This window comes from Vicia villosa, linkage group LG3 (assembly GCF_029867415.1).
Source record: "Vicia villosa cultivar HV-30 ecotype Madison, WI linkage group LG3, Vvil1.0, whole genome shotgun sequence".
Taxonomy (NCBI): Eukaryota; Viridiplantae; Streptophyta; class Magnoliopsida; order Fabales; family Fabaceae; genus Vicia; species Vicia villosa.
The window spans coordinates 103,726,207-103,745,808 of record NC_081182.1 but is presented as its reverse complement, the minus strand read 5'-3'; the positions used below and the strand labels follow the sequence as shown (position 1 = coordinate 103,745,808).

At 33.1% G+C, this 19,602-nt stretch overlaps 1 pseudogene; it reads left to right on the top strand.

The window, feature by feature from the left end:
• Positions 1-7,632: 7,632 nt before the first annotated feature.
• The window catches only part of LOC131658707 (probable amino acid permease 7), a 40,478-nt pseudogene continuing 28,508 nt past the window's right edge, over positions 7,633-19,602 (top strand).

The window sequence follows — 19,602 nt, the reverse complement described above, 5'->3', positions numbered from 1 at the left end:
GGGATATCCGAACCCAACTCGAACCTGTTTAGGTCGGATTTAGTTTTTAAGTTTTCATCTCCGTTTGAGTTTGAGGCGGAGAACGGAGATTAATTGAGAATTCGGATTTGGATTTGGGGGAGGTAATAACCGTCCCCGACCCGTCCCGTTGCCATGACTATTTGACACATAATCTAAAAGTAATGTTATAAGCGGTCTTCCAACTTTGTGGTATGTCATGACTCATGATTTTAAGAGGGCTTCGAAGTCTAACTCACCTAAAAATGTTTAAAATTAAATTAAGTAAATATATTATATTACTATTTAATAAAGTGTTTTCTTTTTTTCTATTTGTATGGTTCAAGTTATATTATTTATATTATTTGTAATAGTTTTTGTTGCATATTGAAATCACACAATTAAAAATATTATATTATATGATAAAAGTTTCACCTCACGTTAGAGCTGTGAATATGGGCTACCCGGCCCATTTAGGGCCAGCCCTCATGGGCCTGGGCTTTTTAGGGCTGGGCCAAAAAAACCCTATTACAATATGGGCCTTAAAATTACTACCCGAGCCCGGGCCTAGACGGGCTTCGGACTACCCGGCCCTAAATGGGTTTTTTTTAATAAAAAAATTAAAATAAAAAATCCATAATATTGACTATAAATAAAATAAAAAATTCTATTATTCTAAATATAATACATTTTTAAGTACTATATTATCTTTTATAAATATTGTAATGTGTTTTTATATACAATACATGTCTAAATTGTATAAAATAATACTCAAGATATTTAACTTAAGAGAAACTAACATAATACAAAGGAAGAGTGTTGATTATATTAATGTATAATATTTAAAAGAGAAAGATTGAATAGAATAGAGACATAATTTAGTAAAGTGAGAAAAATCAATGTGTTATTTTGAAGTAACATAATATAAGAATTAATATAATTTTTTAAAATTTATAGCAATGTGGGCCTAATGGGCTACCCACGGCCCATACGGGCTAGCCCTAATGGGTAGCGGGCTTTTTAGGGCTGGGCTAAAAAAACCCTTAAAAATATGGACTCTATTTCGAAGGCCCAAGCCCTATGATTTTTCGGGGCGGGAGGGCCGGCCTATATGGGCTAGCCCATTTTGACAGCTCTACCTCACGTAAAACAACACCGAAGTGTAGTACCTTAACAAATTATTCTTTTTCTTTTTAAAATGACAAATTATTTCGTCCATTTTGTTAGAAAATCAAGGAGAAAATCAAGGAGCAAATCTATGTGGGTTTGCTAAAATACACCCACATATTTTTATGAATGTGTGTTTTAACAACATGCATCTTAAGGTGCATTTAACCATTTCTTAGTTAATACATGTTAAAATAGACCTTCATAAAAATAAGTGGGTCTACGTTAACAAATTATATATATATATATATATATATATATATATATATATATATTTTAAATTGTAGCGTACATTTTCATTTACCTAAAAAAAATATTTAAAAAACACCCACAGAATCCTGATGAAAATTTATAACGCTCAAGTTAGTTACAAAGTCCAAGATGAGTATAGTGAAAGATGGAGGTCAGAAAGTAGTACCTTGAATCTTACGTGTGCTAATTATATATGTCGAATAATTTCGATTGGGCTATGTGTTGCACCCCAAAATTTGTCCTCTTATTTTAGTGCGAAAGTCTGCTATTAAGGTGCAAGTGCAAAATTCATAACTTCCGACGGAAAGGTCGAATAGGCTTGGTTCTTGCGTTTCTAATAGTGTTTTAACGTTCTTTACATGTTTCGTGTTCAGGCCGGAAGCCAATTCTTTGAGGAAGATGTATGAAAGTTCAAATTACCTGAGATTTGAATTTACCGTTCCACTGTCTTTCGGATGTTTGAAAATTCATAACTTCTGAACGGAGTATCATTTTGAAGCGAGCCATATGCCAAAAATCTTGTTTTAAGGTCTACTACAATTCATATGTTGGGGTCGATAATTGTTTCTATGAAGAAGGTCCCCGAACTCGCAATTTACCTGAAGTTTTACTATGAAAAAATGTGTTAATCATCGTTGTCTTTTGGACGATAAAAAATTCATAACTCCTGCGCCGTCAATTAGATCTGGCTGAAATTTTAATAGAAATTTCGTCTCAATGATCCTGACATTTCATATGTTGGGACCTAAGGTCAATTCTGCACCAGAAATTTCAGAATATTGCAAAAGCATCATGACTTATCTGTCGAAATGTGTTTTCGGGCACTGTGCGACAAGATTCAAAAATGTATAACTCCCTCTATTTTTATCAGATTGAGCCCATTCCTGCGGCATTATTTCACAAATTTTGTCGGCTTCGATTTATCTTCAGACCCCGGGTTCTTATTTTGATCGGAAGATCGAGTTTTGTCACATTCTTTGAGTGGTTCACATGAAAATTTTGCATAGTTAAGTTTTCCGCCTCAAATGACTAGATGAATTTCTCATTGTTCAAAATTGGGAGAGCTTTAAATAGATTTTCCCCCTCTTTTTCCCACATTCACACTTATTCTCTCTCTCTCTCTCTCTCTCTCTCTCTCTCTCTCTCTCTCTCTCTCTCTCTCTCTCTCTCTCTCTCTCTCTCTCTCTCTCTTTACAAACTTCTCACAATTCTCTCTCCCTTATGTCTAAAATCAAAATACTCTTTCTCCACAAAATCACTATAACATCATATATTTCTCAAGAACTTCATCCATCTTCAAGAACAAAAACTCAAGAGCTTCCGATCGCTACTACTCCGCCGCCGTTCTCCCTCCATTTTCGGCCACACATCGAGCACCTCCGTCCGCGCGCGAGGCTTCCACCGGTTGCGCGATTCCGGCAGCTTTCCCCTCCCTTCTGATTGCGTTTCAGCCGTGATCTCTCTCCTCATCAGAATTTCTTCAATTCGGTAATATTTCTTTGATCTTGAACTTTGATTGTGTCATTAGTTTTTGAAGATTTGTTGTTGTTATGAATTGTTGATGATTAATCACTAATTAGATGATGTTGTTGTTTGAATAAAATTAGTGATAATAATTGTTTTGTTCATAATTGATGTCTATTTTAAAAATTCATTGGAAGTCAGAATAAATTCTAATTAAATTTGTTCAACATAAAAATTGTTTACATCCAACAGATTTGAGTCTAAAACATTAAAAGTAACACACTTTTTTAGACCCTTTGATTAAACTTTAAACTTTGAGTTATCACATAAATGTAAATTTACTTTGTCACAATGACTTTTTATTTATTTTTCACGCTTCATTTTTTTATGGGCATATTTTTTGCCAATAATGAATATTTTGCTTTACATTTGAAGCATTAGAAAAAAAATTATTTTTTGATGTTTTTCACCATGTCTTTTTATAAGATGTCGGTAAAGATAGTAAAGGAGGTAACTAGGATGCAAAGTAACTTCTTATGGGGGAGGGGGGTTGGAAGATTCATTGGATAAGTTGGAACAACGTGTGTCTTCCGTTTGATAAAGGAGACCTTGGAATCAAAAATATTGGGGATTTTAATCTTGCTCTTCCTTACTAGTGGAGATGGAAAATTCTCAATGGTCATGACGCGCTTTGGTTCAATGTGTTGAAAGTCCGATACGGAGATTTATCTATAAAGATGTTTGGTGGAGGTATGTCTTCTACCATTTTTTCTTCACATTCTTCTTCTTCATCTTTTTCTTTATGGTGGAAAGATTTGATTTCTCTTAATAAATATTTGGTTAAGGATACTTTGGTGACCCATTGTTGTTTTAAGATTAGAAATGGTTTTAATACCCCGTTTTGGGAGGCAAGGTGGTTAGATAATGTATGTTTAAAGGATGAGTTCCCGGATTTATATTCGTTGCCTTTTTTGAAAAATGTGACCATGGCGGGTATGGGAGGATGGGTGAATGGCGAGTGAAAGTGGGGGAATTGCGGTATAGGGGAAGAGGAGGAGGATGGTTCGGTTTTGACGGAGGATTTTTTTTCCTTCCGTAGTTTGTTGAATGGCCGTGTGGTTAAAGAATGAGGGAGAGATGTTGTAAGGTGGAATATTAACTCGGATGGAGTTTTCTCCGTTGCTTTGTGTTATGCTTTTTTAGTTGGCTCCCGTATTCCTTTGGGTCCGTTTAATAGATGTGATATACCTTTGAGGTTGATTTGGAAAGTTCAAGTGCCTTTCAAGATTAAGACGTTTGGTTGGAGGCTCTTTGTAAATAGGCTCCCAACAAAGAATTTACTTGTGGTGAGGGGTGTTCCTTTTTCCATAGAGAATTTGAGGTGTGTTTTTAACGGTATTGTTCCGGAAAGTCAGGACCATTATTTCTTCTTGTGTCCGATAGTGAAGGTTGTTTGGAGGGAGAATGTGATTTGGATTGGGAAACCGTTAGGCGGTTCGGAAGAAGATTATTTACCGTCTTTCATGGAGTGGTACTTTTTTTGTAAACAGAAAAACGTTAAAGAGGGAAAATATGATTTGGTTTGGTTAGCTATTTTATGGATATTTTGGTTATCTAGGAATGAGATTTGTTTCCGGAATAAATGCTGGAATGTGGATAATACGGTGTGTAATATCAAGTACTTGGTTTGGAAATGGTCGATCATAGGCGAAATTACTCCTACCATTTGTAGCTTCTACGAGTTTAACAAAGCTCATTTGTTTTATCTTTTCTAATTGGCTTGTAATTTTGGTTGTTTTTTGTAGTCGGGTTTTTTTATACCAACTTTCTTGTGTATTCAGGTTTTGAGAACCCTTACTTCTCTTTTTAATTCCATCTTGCTAACACAAAAAAAAAAATATGATGGCTATGTACCAGACCATATCATAGTCTGAATGACCGTTTATAGGAGTCTCACAATTCTGTATAATTAAATTATAATTATAAAAAATTCTTTAATACTTATGAAGGTAAGTTAGGTACAATTACCTTTACTCCAAATTATATTAAAATTTTAATTAAATTTAATTTAAAATAAAATAATATAAAAATGTGACATGAAAATGAATTATAGTGTTTGATTGGTTGAGGGTATCAGTACTCAGTTAAATTTTGAAGAAGTTTTGGATGAAAAAAAATCATAAATCCATATTCTTAGGAACAATCAAAAAGAAGTGAGAAAAATTATAATTTATTAAAATTTATTTTTTTTATTTTGATTTATGGGCGTCCAAAAAGGACTGGAAAAAATTTTTATCCTTGAATTCTCTCTTGTCAATAGCATACTATACCATTTTAGAGGGTCTATAACGCTATCCGAGATTAACAACATAGCTTGAATTTGAATACTGAAGTTTAATTCTTGCTATAAATTATGCAGGACATCTGAAAAGTGTTTATTAGATTGTATTATGGGCCTTTATTTCCTATATTGGGCCTTAGGTTTATCCAGCCCATATAATAGCCTTTGTACACATTGAATTTAATGGCTTCTTCTTCTTTCTCATATGCTATGTAAATATTTGTTGTGCATTACCTTTCAGGTAATGTGGTATCAGAAGTTTAAACCCACATTCATTCTCATCCCTGCATTTCTCACCACCTTCCATGGCTTCCGACAGTGATTCCGACTCCATCCATAACACACATCCACCATTCCTTTTATCTTTGACATGGATACTACACCCTCCACCCCTCTAACTCAACCTAATCATATTCCTAATACTAACATTCCCAACACTGTTATTTCTGTAAATAATGATGCCACTGATTATACAGAACATGATAATAACAACATAACTGCCACTGATAATAACAACATGGCTGAAACTGACAATAATAACATAGTTGAACCTGATAACTCTTCTAATGAAAGACAGCCTACTCGTATTAGGTCTTCTCCTGCATATTTAAAAGACTTCATATGTCATACTGCACATTCATCACCATTATATGACATTTTCAAATACATTTCATACAAACACGTAGCATTTGCCCATCATGCATATATCTCTGCCATTACCACTGCATCTGATCCATTGACTTAGAAAGAGGCCAGCACTTATCCCCATTGGATTCAGGCCATAAATGATGAGATTAAAGCCTTAACTCTTAACAAAACTTGGATCATCACTACCCTTCCCCCAAGTAAGAAAACTATAGGTTGCAAATGGGTTTTTAAAACTAAATTCAACTCTGATGGCACACTGGAAAGGCATAAAGCCAGATTAGTTGCACAGGGTTTCAAACAAGTTGAAGGTATAGACTTCTTTCACACCTTTTCTCCAGTTGCAAAATTTACTACTGTAAGAATACTTCTAGCCCTTGCTGCCTCATTAAACCTTTTCCTATTTTAATTAGATGTTCACAATGATTTTCTGCATGGTGATTTAGATGAAGAGGTATACATGTCTTTACCCAAAGGCACGACTGCTTCTTCACCTAATCAGGTTTGCAAGCTTCTCAAATCTCTCTAGGGCCTCAAACAATCTAGTAGGCAATGGTTTGAAAAGCTTTCCAAAGTCCTGCTCACCAATAACTTTAGACAATGCTCATGTGATCATTCTCTTTTCATTCATAATTCTACAACTTCACTTACCTTTATTCTAATTTATGTTGATGACTTATTGATTGCAGGAAACAATCTTGATTTAATCAACCAAAAAAAGAAGCTCCTGCATCAAAATTTCCACCTGAAGGATCTTGGCCCACTCAAATACTTTTTGGGCCTTGAGATTGCTCGCAACACTTCTGGCATCAACATAAATCAAAGAAAATATACATTGGATCTGCTCTCCATAACAGGATTACTTGCCTGCAAGCCAGCAAAGACACCCATGGCACGCGACACCAGATTATCTTTTAGCATAGGAACTCCATTGGATGATCCCACCAAGTACAGACGCCTTATTGGACAACTCATTTATCTGCTCAACACTCGTCTTGATATTGCTTACACTGTTCAACAACTTAGCCAGCATATATGAATTCCCTCACAGATACTCATTACAACGCAACAACTCGTGTCATACGATACTTCAAATCTGCACCAGGACAAGGATTACATTTCTCCAACAAACAAATGATATAAATCAAGGCCTTCTCGGATTCTGACTGGGCCACATGTCCAGACACTCGATGTTCCATCACAGGTTTTTTCATCTACTTAGGAGATTCTCTCATTTCTTGGAAATCGAAGAAACAGCCAGCAGTCTCTCGCAGCTCAACTGAAGCAGAATATAGAACCATGGCTGAAACGGTTTGTGAAATTCAATGGATCACCAACCTACTTGCAGACATGAATATTCCATTCCAAACTCCTGCTAACCTATACTATGACAGTGCATCTGCCAGGCACATTGCTACCAACTCATCATTCCACGAAAGAACCAAACACATTGATCTCGACTGCCACCTTGTCAAAGAAAAGCTTCGACAACAGTTATTTCATCTTCTCCCTGTCACCCCTCAACAACAACTTGTTGATGTTTTCACCAAGCCACTTGACACAACACCTTTCTTGGACAACATTTCTAATCTTGGTATTCATTCAATTTACCCCAAGCTTATGGGGGGCTATTAGATTATATTATGGGCCTTTATTTCCTATATTGGGCCTTAGGTTTATCCAGCCCATATATATATTTATGCACTCTGTAATAGCCTTTGTACACATTGAATTCAAATTGTATCACATTTCATTTTTGCTGCTAAATGGCTTCTTCTTCTTTCTCATATGCTCTGCAAATATTTGTTGTGCAATACCTTTCATGTAATAGTGTTGTGGGTCACATCAACACAACTGTTATTAGCTCCAGTGTTTTGTCGTTGGCATGGAGTATTACTCAATTAGGATGGACTGGAGGGCCAATTGCCTTGCTTTCTTGTGCAATAGCTACCTATATTTCTTCCAACATTTTGTCTGATTGTTACCGAAGTCTTTACCCTGTAACCTGCAAAATAAACTATGCATACATTGATGCTGTTAGAGTCAATCTTTGTAAGAACACATTCAACTCTTTGTTATGTGCTTGTGCAATCACTCTAGACCATATAGATACACTTTTCATGAATTATGCCATAACAATTATAACTTCAACTTGAGTTTAATGCTTGTTCAGGTACGAAAAGAACATACGTGGCTGGTCTCCTTCTGTTGTTGAGCTTGTATGTCACTAGTGTTACTTATGTAATTACCATAACAACTAGTTTAAGGTACATCTTTGGAGCCCCTCGACAAATGGGAAAACCATTTTTTCAAAATGTGTTAATGGAGATGTTATTGTTTTACCATAATTTTAACAGTTACATTATTTATTATTCTTTTGCTAACTATCTAATAACACATTTTTATTCTACTAAGTAATAATACAAGGCTATTCTGAGATCAATTTTGTTATCACAAGGAAAGACACATCGCTCTTGTAGTTATGGTGGTAATTTAAAGATGGTGTTGTTTGGACTTATTCACATTTCATATCGGATCTCCATAACATGACTTGGGTTTCGGTTATTGTCACAATAATGTCATTTTCATATTCATTCATTGGACTAGGACTTAGCAGATCAACAGTCATACGTAAGGCTCAATTTCTGCCAATTTAGGATTATGTTTATTTGTTATCTACAAGCCTCTAGATTCATATATCATAGAACTTGTTTCGATTAGGAACAAATGGAAGAATTATTTGAAGTTTGACAAGAGTACAAACTATTAATATTGCAGACAAAATTTGGGTAATCTTCGAAGCAATTGGTGGCATTAGCTTTTCCTATCCATACCCAGTGCTCCTTATGGAAATACAGGTACCTTTAAAATTTCATATTCAAATTTGATGAGTAAAAGGTGATATATATATATATATATATATATATATATATATATATATATATATATATATATATATATATATATATATATATATATATATATATGTATAAATATATATATATATATATATATATATATATGTATATATATATACACACACACACACACGCACACACACACACACATATTAAATAAATGATTAAATTTTGTTGATCAAAGGACACTCTAGAGTGTCCTCCACCAGAGAATCAAACAATGAAAAAGGCCTTCGTGACTTCAATCGGCATCACAACATCTTCTACCTATGTTGTGGATGCTTTGTAAATGCAACTTTTGGAAATGTTGCACCAGGAAATCTATTGACATGGTTTGGATTTTACGAGCCTTTCTGTAATACCCAGTATAATTATTTTCCAAAGACTATTACCAATTTATTTAATAGTACTTATTTGAGGATAATTATACTATGTCTTTTATTAACATGTTGAGAATAAAAGAAAAATGAGTGGGAAGTGTATTATGGACTTTTCATCTCTTACGTGAAGGCTTAGGTCATGTTTGGTTGTTATTTCTTTTGGGTTTAGAACACAAAATCAGATTTTGGAGTAGATAGAAAGAGGAGAACATGGAAGAGAGGAAGGAAGAAGAAAGTTTCACAAGCTTTAAGCCTTCATCATTCTTGTATGCACCAAGATATTGCCCCAAGCTTTGACTTTCATCATCATCATCTCGATCCTGCTCCAGATAGCATCATCATCATCACCTCCATTGTGCAACTTCTCCATCATCATCAAGGTGAGTCTCATAGTTAGAGATTTTGGGAATTTAGGGAAATTGTATGAAATGGGTTTTTGGGAATTTTTGGTGATAATTGTTATTGCATGTTGTTAATCTATGCTATTCCTGTTGAAAATCCTGCTATATAAGTGTATGAACATGTTTTGGATGATATTGGGATGTTGGGAGCTTTTGGATTAGAGTTGGATTGGAGTTAGTACTTTTAAAATGCAGAATTTTTGGGTCTGTCAGCGATGTAACCGGTTACATGGTTGATGTAACCGGTTACATGTGTGAAAAAGGGTGAAAATGCAGTTTTTGGGTCATGTAACCGGTTACATAACTGTTTGGGCAGTTTTTTTAAAACTTCGGAAATTCATAACTTTTGCTCCATAAGTCCGATTAACACGTACTTTATATCGTTAGAAAGTTAGCTAGATGTACTACCTAATAAAATTGGTCCCCAAACCATAATGTTGGATTTAATAATATTGGAACCCCTCTTAGTGAGCCTTGTCGGGTGAAATTTTAGGTTACTAATTCCCCTGAGAGCAGTTACGTTCCGTATAAGGGAAACGAATGCCTCCTTAATCATGTGTGACTTGTTTAACTTGAATTTGAACATGTGGTATTTTATATGATCATGGAAGTTTTATTTCTCAATATGTATATTATTGATGGATGCATTATGTTGAATGTTGTATTATGATCATGTTATGCTTTCCGTTGTTCCGGTTGAACATTCAGAGGTTGTGTGCCTGTGTGGCTTGGTGATGTGATTGATATATGCTTGAATTGAAGTAGATCTAGGCTACTAGGTGGTAAAGCGCACATGACAGATATTACCATTGCGGTGGCTGAAGGGGTTACCTTCAGTAGGAAAACATCGGCATCTTGGTAAGTCATACACACCTGAGCTACCATTGTGATGCGCTCCGAGGGTCTTTATGGCGTTTCCTCTAGCAGGTAAACATCCACGTGCTTGGTATGGTGGGGATATGATGTCACGTAGGCAATATCATGTCAGGAAAACTCACCTCTAGTGATGTCAAGTAGATAATCACTAGGCTTTCACCCGGTGGGCTTGTGTAGTCACTATGGCATATTTGCACTAGCGGTTACACATCTATGTATAGATGTTCGATGGGGCTGTGAAGCCACTTAGGAAGGGTCACAATAGGAAAACTCATCGCGGATGGAATTCCATATAGGAATGATCTGTTTCATCTAGCGGTGTGCATGTGCAAGTCTTTTGACGCGTAGGCGCAAGAGGTAACTCATCGAGGGTGTAGTATTGCGTAGCCTAAGTAGAAAGGTAGAACTTACTTTTGGACATGGGTACGGGTTTTCATATTAGTTGTGTTTGGCTATGTGATTGTTGCTACCTCGTTGGTTTGTCATGGGACTACCAAGGTGGATTGTATCCTTTGTTGTATGTTTGTACCCGGCCTTGAGGAAAACCACGGATCCACAGCAGATCTGTTTGATTGCATATGTACCTTGTTGAACCGAGTGAACCCATAAGATAGGGAGACTCACTGAGATTTAGTAATCTCACCCCAATCCTCCTAATATTTTTCAGGAACAGGTTAAAAGTAGAAGAATTGCTAGATGGCAGGATGACCTAATCAGACGATGTCTTTCTACTGTGCAGTATTATGGACAAGTGTATTGTATACATTTTGAACATGATTTTATTTGTATACAATTTTATTTTCCATGTCTTTTCCGCTCATGTATGTTTCTTGTGCCAATTTTTAGCATCACTACATATTATTTTAGACATATATGTACGGGGTGTCACAGTTGGTATTAAAGGAGGTTGATTCTAGTCCCTACCATGGAACATCACTAGCAATTCTCTTCTCCCTCACATTATGTGTGTTACAAGCCTGATTTCTACTATCATAGTATTCATTTGTTGAGCCTGATCACCTCATTGACTGCATATGTGATGGATAGGATCACAGTGGAGCCACCACGAGGATGTGTAAGGTTTGAAGCAACTTGAGCTGAAGTGGTCGAAGTAGGTTAAGTAGAGAAAAATTTGGGATTGTCAGGCGTAAGAGGAGCGTTTGGCATGGAATAGTTGACAACACAACTGTCGTAGTAGGGTTTGGGACAACTGAGAGTTCCAAGATTTCGACTGGAGTGAGTGGACTTTCTCTGGATCCTGGCAGTAGTGAAGGAAATTAATGTAGCACCTGAGTAAGAATGTAGTTAGAGAATCTCGTGATGGAGATAGGCCTGGAGCCGTTAGGAATTAGTTACTCAATATCATGGTGCCAGTAGCAAACATGGATAGAGAAGACTAGAGAACCGATAAGATGAAAGACTTTTGAGAGTTTGGACAGAGATATTGGATCTTTCTAATTACTCTGATCTAGGTAGTACTTGGATTAACAAGTGTTAAAATTCGACTTGTTCCAGTGTAACTTAGGAGTGTGTCGCTACCTATTTAAGGGATTGGTAGAACGAGTGGAAATGGTGATCTCCATTTACGAAAGTCTTGTTACCTATTTTTGGTAGAAGGAACTACTGCACCTCCTTGTTATTCTGACATGTGAGAGTCCTAGAACTACGCTAGGCGGATGATGGATGGATGGATGGATGTGCAGAGTACAGTAATCCATGTTCCATGCTATTGTGATTCATTTAATCCCGAGTGAAGTCGTAGAACTACGATTGGTGTTGGGTAATTGGGTGAATTGAACTAGTGGTTATCTACAGCATCGGCGGGTTGACCACAGTAAGTGATTGTTATTGTAACCATGGTATTCCGATATGGTGGGAGTTATCATTTGGAATCCCTCGTATGTGCCCTGTGTGAAAGAGTACACGTCTGGCATAGGAACTTGAATTGGATTCTTTTTAAGTCAGATGTAGCTTGTTGTGTCCAGAGGGAGTAAACCTTAAACGCGTACCGCTCTTGGGTTTAGCATCCTAAGGAGTGTGATTGGGAGAATCGAGGACCTCAGTAAGGACTTGTAGTATATCGACCAAGTTCTTGGAGTATATCAATCAAGTTCTGAGGATATTTAGCTTTGCTTGCTTTCTTGTCACAATGATGGGATTTATTGGATCATTTGAAGTAATCATACGAGAGAAATTCAAGTAATTGACATTACTACCTCTTGATAATGATTACTGTATGTAGTTTCGTGATCCAAGGAATAACCTATATAGTCTATAAATTTGCTCATTGTTATCACTAGATTTATATTGTTTTACCTATGGATGGAGCTGTAGTTTCTGCTAAGTTTGACAGGAGTAAAAACTGCTAATATAGCAGACAAAATTTGGGGAATCTTCCAGGCAATTGGTGGAATTAGCTTTTCATATCTATACCCAATGCTCCTTATGGAAATACAGGTACCTTTAACATTTCATATATAGGGCCGGTTATCCACCTGTGCAGCCTGGTCCAATGCACATGGCCTCTACTAATATAAGGGCCTCTAAATAAGTTAGTCCAATTAAAAAAATTAAAGAACAAATGATAACTTGTGTGCGTAGCAAATTCATTGAAATTTGATTTTCCATATAACTTGTATTCATACTGGTAGAAAATAAAGGTAGCTATCAGATTCAACCAATAAGCAGCATATAAACATTTCACTTTCGCTTTTTCTATCATATTTTCTTTAAAGATTTTTATATAGTAAAGTTTATAGAATACATTTTTAATTAATTCTTATTATTAATATATTTGTATAGTAATAGTGAGTTGTAATAATTTTTTATGAATATCAATTTAATATTTTAATGATTTCTTTTCTTATTAATTAATTAATTCATTAATATGTTATACCTTATTCAAATTTAAATAAATGTTACATTTGAAAAAAAAAATTGTCCCAAAATACTTTTCACATTACATTACCAATGCAATTTTATATTTAATCTTCCAATTAGAAAAAAATTTTATCCCAAAATTTATTATTTTTTTCACTTAATATTAGTGTTATTTCAAATACACCAATAATTAATCAGGATAATTTGGTAAAGTCATCATTCCCTCTCTTTCATTTACTACTGTTTCTTAATATGTGTGAAATGGATCATTGCGATAAATAATTTGGGACGGAGAGAGTAATATGTTTTAAAATTTGAATATTTAAACTATTATTTTGCATAAATATTTTAATTTAAAAATTCAAATGTATACTATAGATTATAATGATATTTTTCATTGTTTCTATTTTATAAGTTTACTTTTTAATTATTATTTTTTCTCTTTTATAGTTAATTTTTAATTTATAGTTTTATTTTTTAATTGTTAATTAACTCTTAATTGTATTTATCGGTTCAACTTTAACATTTTGTATCTATTTTGTTCAAATTTCAATATTGTGAATATTTGACCAAAAATAATACAAAATATTAGGTTTTAATTTTTCTTTTTTATTTCATTCTTGATTATCGTTTCATAAGTTATCTCCTAAGATTAGAAAGTTTAATTTTGAATATAAAAAACATAAAATTACAATTTTTTTTAAAAACCTAAAATTTGTTAATATTGTTGTATGAATTCTTTTATTAGGGATTTTTTTAAAATATTAGAATAGGGCCTCCGAATAGTTTGAGACGGCCCTATATATATATATATATATATATATATATATATATATATATATATATATATATATATATATATATATATATATATTAAATAAATAAATAAAGTCTTAAGTTTTTTTGATCAAAAGACGCTCTAGAGACTCCTCCACCAGAGAATCAAACCAAGAAAAAGGCCTCTGTGACTTCAATCAGCATCACAACATTCTTCTACCTATTTAGTGGATGCTTTTTGAAATGCTACACCATGAAATCTATTGACAGGGTTTGGATTTTACGAGCCTTTATGGCTTATTGATATTGTCAATGTTTGTATTATCATTCATTTGGTTGGAGGATATAAGGTACTACTACTCTTACCAATCAAAATAGTTTTTTATATTAAATTTAGTTCATACTTCAAATTAAAAAACCATTTATACACTTTTGAATGATTTAATTTGTATAGTCTTTTCAACACAGCTAACCACTATATACGACTGTTGATTGATGGTGTTCAAGGAAATACCCTAACAATGTCTTTGTGAATGATATCCATAGAGTGAAACTTCCTCTATTACCGGCTTTTGAGATAAATCTTTTTAGGTTTTGTTTCAGAACAACCTATGTGATTTCAACCATTGGAATTGCAATCTTATTTTCTTATTTCAACCAAGTTCTTAGTGTATTTCAATCAAGTTCTGAGGATATTTAGCTTGGCTTGCTTTCTTGTCGCAATGATGGGATTTATTGGATAATTTGAAGGAATCATACGAGAGAAATTCAAGTAATTGACATTACTACCTCTTGATAATGATTATTGTATGTAGTTCGGTGATCCAAGGATATATTAACCTATATAGACTACAAATTTACCCATTGTTATCAACAAATTTACTGAATAGTAATATATAATTACATATAAGAATTTGCTAATGATATTTTTAATATTATAAATATTGTCAAAAATTGATATTTAATTTTATAAAAATAGAAACTAATATGACAAAAAAAAAAGTATAATTTTATCCATTTTATGCATGCATTAGAAATCAAAATACATCTATAAAAAACCAAAGAAAATTATATAAAAACTTTTATTAATTAAAAAGTTGTCTAAAATTTATATTTAATTTGATACTTACAGAATTTGATAGAAACAAAATTAAGAAAAATTGATATTTAAAAATTAAGGAAAAAATAAAAAGTTAAAGGCAAAACTATGTATGTGATAGAAACAAAATCAAAACGAAAGAAAAATACAATGACACATGTTTCGGACAAAAAATAATAGAAAAATATCTCAACGAAAGAAAAAGACAATGACATATGTTTTGGACAAAAAAGTCATAAATAAAGTAAAATTAAAATGAATATACAAATTACTAAAATAATAAATAAACTAGTCGGTACACCCGTGCCATGCACGGATTTATTTAAATAATTGATAATAAATAAATTGTATTTGAAACATAAAAGTAATAAAAAGATTAATAATTTAAATAAATATTATTAAAAAATAATTATTTATCAATATAAATAATAAGATAATTTTCTTGATAAAAGGTTATTCAAAAAAGTGATTAAAAGATAAAAACAAAATTATCATTAAAACACATAAGAAAAATGAAAAAAATAAATAAATAGCATAGCAGCTATATAACATAAAATAAAAATTTGTGTATGATAAATTATACAACAATCTTTACTAAGAAAAAATTGGTTAAGATGGAAAATTTGAAACCATCCTCTTCTTCATTGTTATCCTTTCAAATAACTTCATGCCATTAACTCTAATAATAAATAATTTACTAAAAATTTATTAAATTTACAAATAAAATCAGAAACATGTGCCCATTCCCACATATTCAAAATCCATACGTTTATTATAACTGCTATATTCAATAACATTTTAAAACCAAAAATTTGCATTAATAATTCACGTTGTTGATTCCCACATACTCCGCACATTTTTCATAATTTCTAATTCATTAACACATTAAAAGTTTAAAACCAAAATCAAACTACATTTCTCTTGAATTTCTTTTAATTCTTTTATTCTTTTGTATATGATTTTATTTTTATTTGTTCTATATATGTTTTCCAATGTGTTCTTTGGTGTGTTTGAGCATGCAGGTAGTAGTGCCCTTAGTAAGCATGTAGAAGTCTTTAAAAATTATTTCTAACGAATATTTTAGCCTGAAATTATAATGAGAATTAAGCTATTCTAAAAAGATGAGTATTTATATGAATATTACTATTGCACTTTCATGTTTTTTAAAGATAGTGTTTTTCTTACTGCTGTGATCATTTCTAAATTTTTTATTGCAAACTCCTCTTTGCTTTGCTATTAATTGTGGTGTTACTTCAAAATAATAATTTTTTTATTGTTGTTCTTGCTCAAAATGTCATTCATTAGATTAGAGAGTATAGATGTAAAAAATATATGCTCTTATTAAAAACTCAAATAAAACCATTACCCTCATCTATCATTATACTTCGGATCTTGATCCTCTCCTGTTTGATGTCTCCTTCCCCATTCTATTGCAATCTACACTCTTAAATTAATCTAATCAGAAGGGAGAGAAAAAGGCATAAGAAAATTTAGCCATTAGATTTAAATTCAATGGCCAGATTTTGCACAGGATAGATGACAGCATAGAAAACACATGAGGGGATCCATTTTCCAAAAAGAATTATCAGAATATTACTAAAAGAAGAAATTATATATTAAATCACAAATCTCAAACCTTCATTGACCTCCAAATAATATGATTTCTCCATCCATGACATTTTATATCTATAAAAATAAAAAGCACCCCATGTTAATATCTGCATACAAAATTAAAAGAAAATATAAGTAAAAATAAAAAACAAATAATAAAAACAAAAATATATAATAATTACATAATTAAAATGAAATGAACATAAATGAAGAATACTATATTTTCATGTGTATTTCTTCCATCAATTACATGTTAATATCTCCAAAACTTAAAATAAAAATATATATTAAATAAATTATTAAATTTTGTTGATCAAAAGACACTATAGAGTCTCCTCCACCAGAGAATCAAACCATAAAAAAGGCCTCTGACTTCAATCGGCATCACATCATTCTTCTACCTATGTTGTGTATGCTTTGGATATGCAGCTTTTGGAAATGCTGCATCAAAAAATCTATTTATTGACAGGGATTGGATTTTACGGCCTTTCTGGCTTATTTATATTGTCAATGTTTGTATTATCATTCATTTGGTTGGAGGATATCAGCTACTACCATTCTTACCAATCAAAATATTTTTTATATCAAATTTAGTTCATACTTCATATTAAAAAAATCATTTATACACTTTTGAATGATTTAATTTGTATGGTCTTTTAAACAGATATTCAGTCAACCAATATATACTGCTGCTGATAGATGGTGTTCAAAGAAATACTCCAACAGTGTCTTTGTGAATGATTTCCACAGAGTGAAACTTCCTCTATTGCCGGCTTTTGAGATAAATCTTTTCAGGTTTTGTTTCAGAACAACCTATGTGATTTTAACCATTGGACTTGCAATCTTATTTTCTTATTTCAACCAATCTGAGGATATTTAGCTTGGCTTGCTTTCTTGTCACAATGATGGGATTTATTGAATCATTCGAAGGAATCATACGGGAGAAATTCAAGTAATTGACATTACTACCTCTTGATAATGATTACTATGTGTAGTTCCTATATAGACTTTAAATTTGCTCATTGTTATCAATAGATTTATATTGTTTTTCCTATGGATGAAGCTGTAGTCTCTTCTAAACTTTATTTATTTTTGCATTTATTTTCTAGACATTTTTTTTACTCATCACGGTGAAAAAAAACATTATTGTGCATACAAATCAGAACTTTATATCTAGATGCACCTAAAATGCAATTCAGGCCAAAACAAATTTTGTGTTCTTCTAGTTTCATTTAGTATTGAAATTAACTTTTGAATTTTTGTAATATGCATACTTTTCTAAGTTGCATTTTTATTTTGGAATAGGATTAACTACCTCTTCTATTTGATACTTTTGCCACCTTTAATATAAATAATAAGAAAAATGTATGGTTAAAGGTAAGATACCTTTTCTTCTAGTATCCATTAACTTCTCTTTTGAGCCATTAATTCATCATAATGCCTTCAAATATTTTGAAGTTACAATAGTAATAATACAAATAAACTATCAAATTAAAACGTATCAGTATTTTATATGATATAAACTTCGTCTAAGATAAATTAGTGATTGATTATTTCAATATCAACATGGCAAAAATATTTAATCCTGAGTACTTAATATTTTCAATAAAATAACTAGACGTTATTTAATCCTGAATACTTAATATTTTCAATAAAATAATTAGACATTTGCGCGTGCGATGCACGGAATAGTAATTATTGAGAGAATTGAATTGCTATAACAGAAAACAGTTGGAGTTTAACAGAAAACAGTTGGTAAAGGAACCAACTCAATGGAAAATTATATTGAATCTGTCAAAATCAGTTTACAAAGAGATGGTACATTGTTATATATATTGTGCTATCCTGAACTAATAACCAATGGATAAACCAGTAAATCTCATCCATTGGATAAGGAGCAATGTGAGCCACTAGATAGTATGCAATATCTCAATAGCCTCCCTCAAGCTGAGCATTATAGATGTTTATCATGCCAAGCTTGGAGATGAACATGTTGAATTTAGGAGCTGCCAAAGCCTTAGTGAGAAAGTCAGCAAGCTGTTCTTGTGTAGAAATTGGAAGCAATCGAAGGGTTCCATCTTGTACCTTCTCTCTGACTAGGTGACAGTCAATGTCGAGGTGTTTGGTTCTCTCGTGGAATACAGGGTTGGAAGCAATGTGGAGAGCACTTTGGCTGTCGCAATAGAGAACAGGTTGTCTCGTGGTCATGATATGCAGATCCTGAAGTAAGTGTAATAGCCATATCAGCTCACAAGTGGCAGTGGAAAGCACTCTATACTCAGCCTCAGACGAGGATCTAGAGATGGTTTGTTGCTTCTTGGCACGCCAAGATATTAAAGATGATCCAATGAAGAAGCAATAACCGGATATGGATTTCCTGGAATCAAGGCAACCGGCCCAGTCAGAGTCTGAGTATCCAAGTAACTGAACTTCAGAATTCCTTGGGAATAGAAGGCCTCTGCCAGGATTATGCTTTAAATATCGAACAACTCTGCACGCAGCATTGAAATGAGTCATAGTGGGAGCATGTAAGAATTGGCTTAATTGCTGAGTTGCAAACGTGATGTCAGGGCGTGTGGTATTGAGATATAACAAGCGTCCAATAAGTCTTCTGTAAGTTGCTATGTCTTCAAAGGGTTTGCCATTGTCATGGTGCAACTTCACAGAAGGATCAAGTGGACTGTTAGCAGGCTTAGATCCCAAGAGACCTGAGTCTTTGAGTAGGTCGAGACAATACTTCCTTTGGGAAATTGTGATGCCACATTTGGAATGAGCAACCTCCAAACCCAAAAAA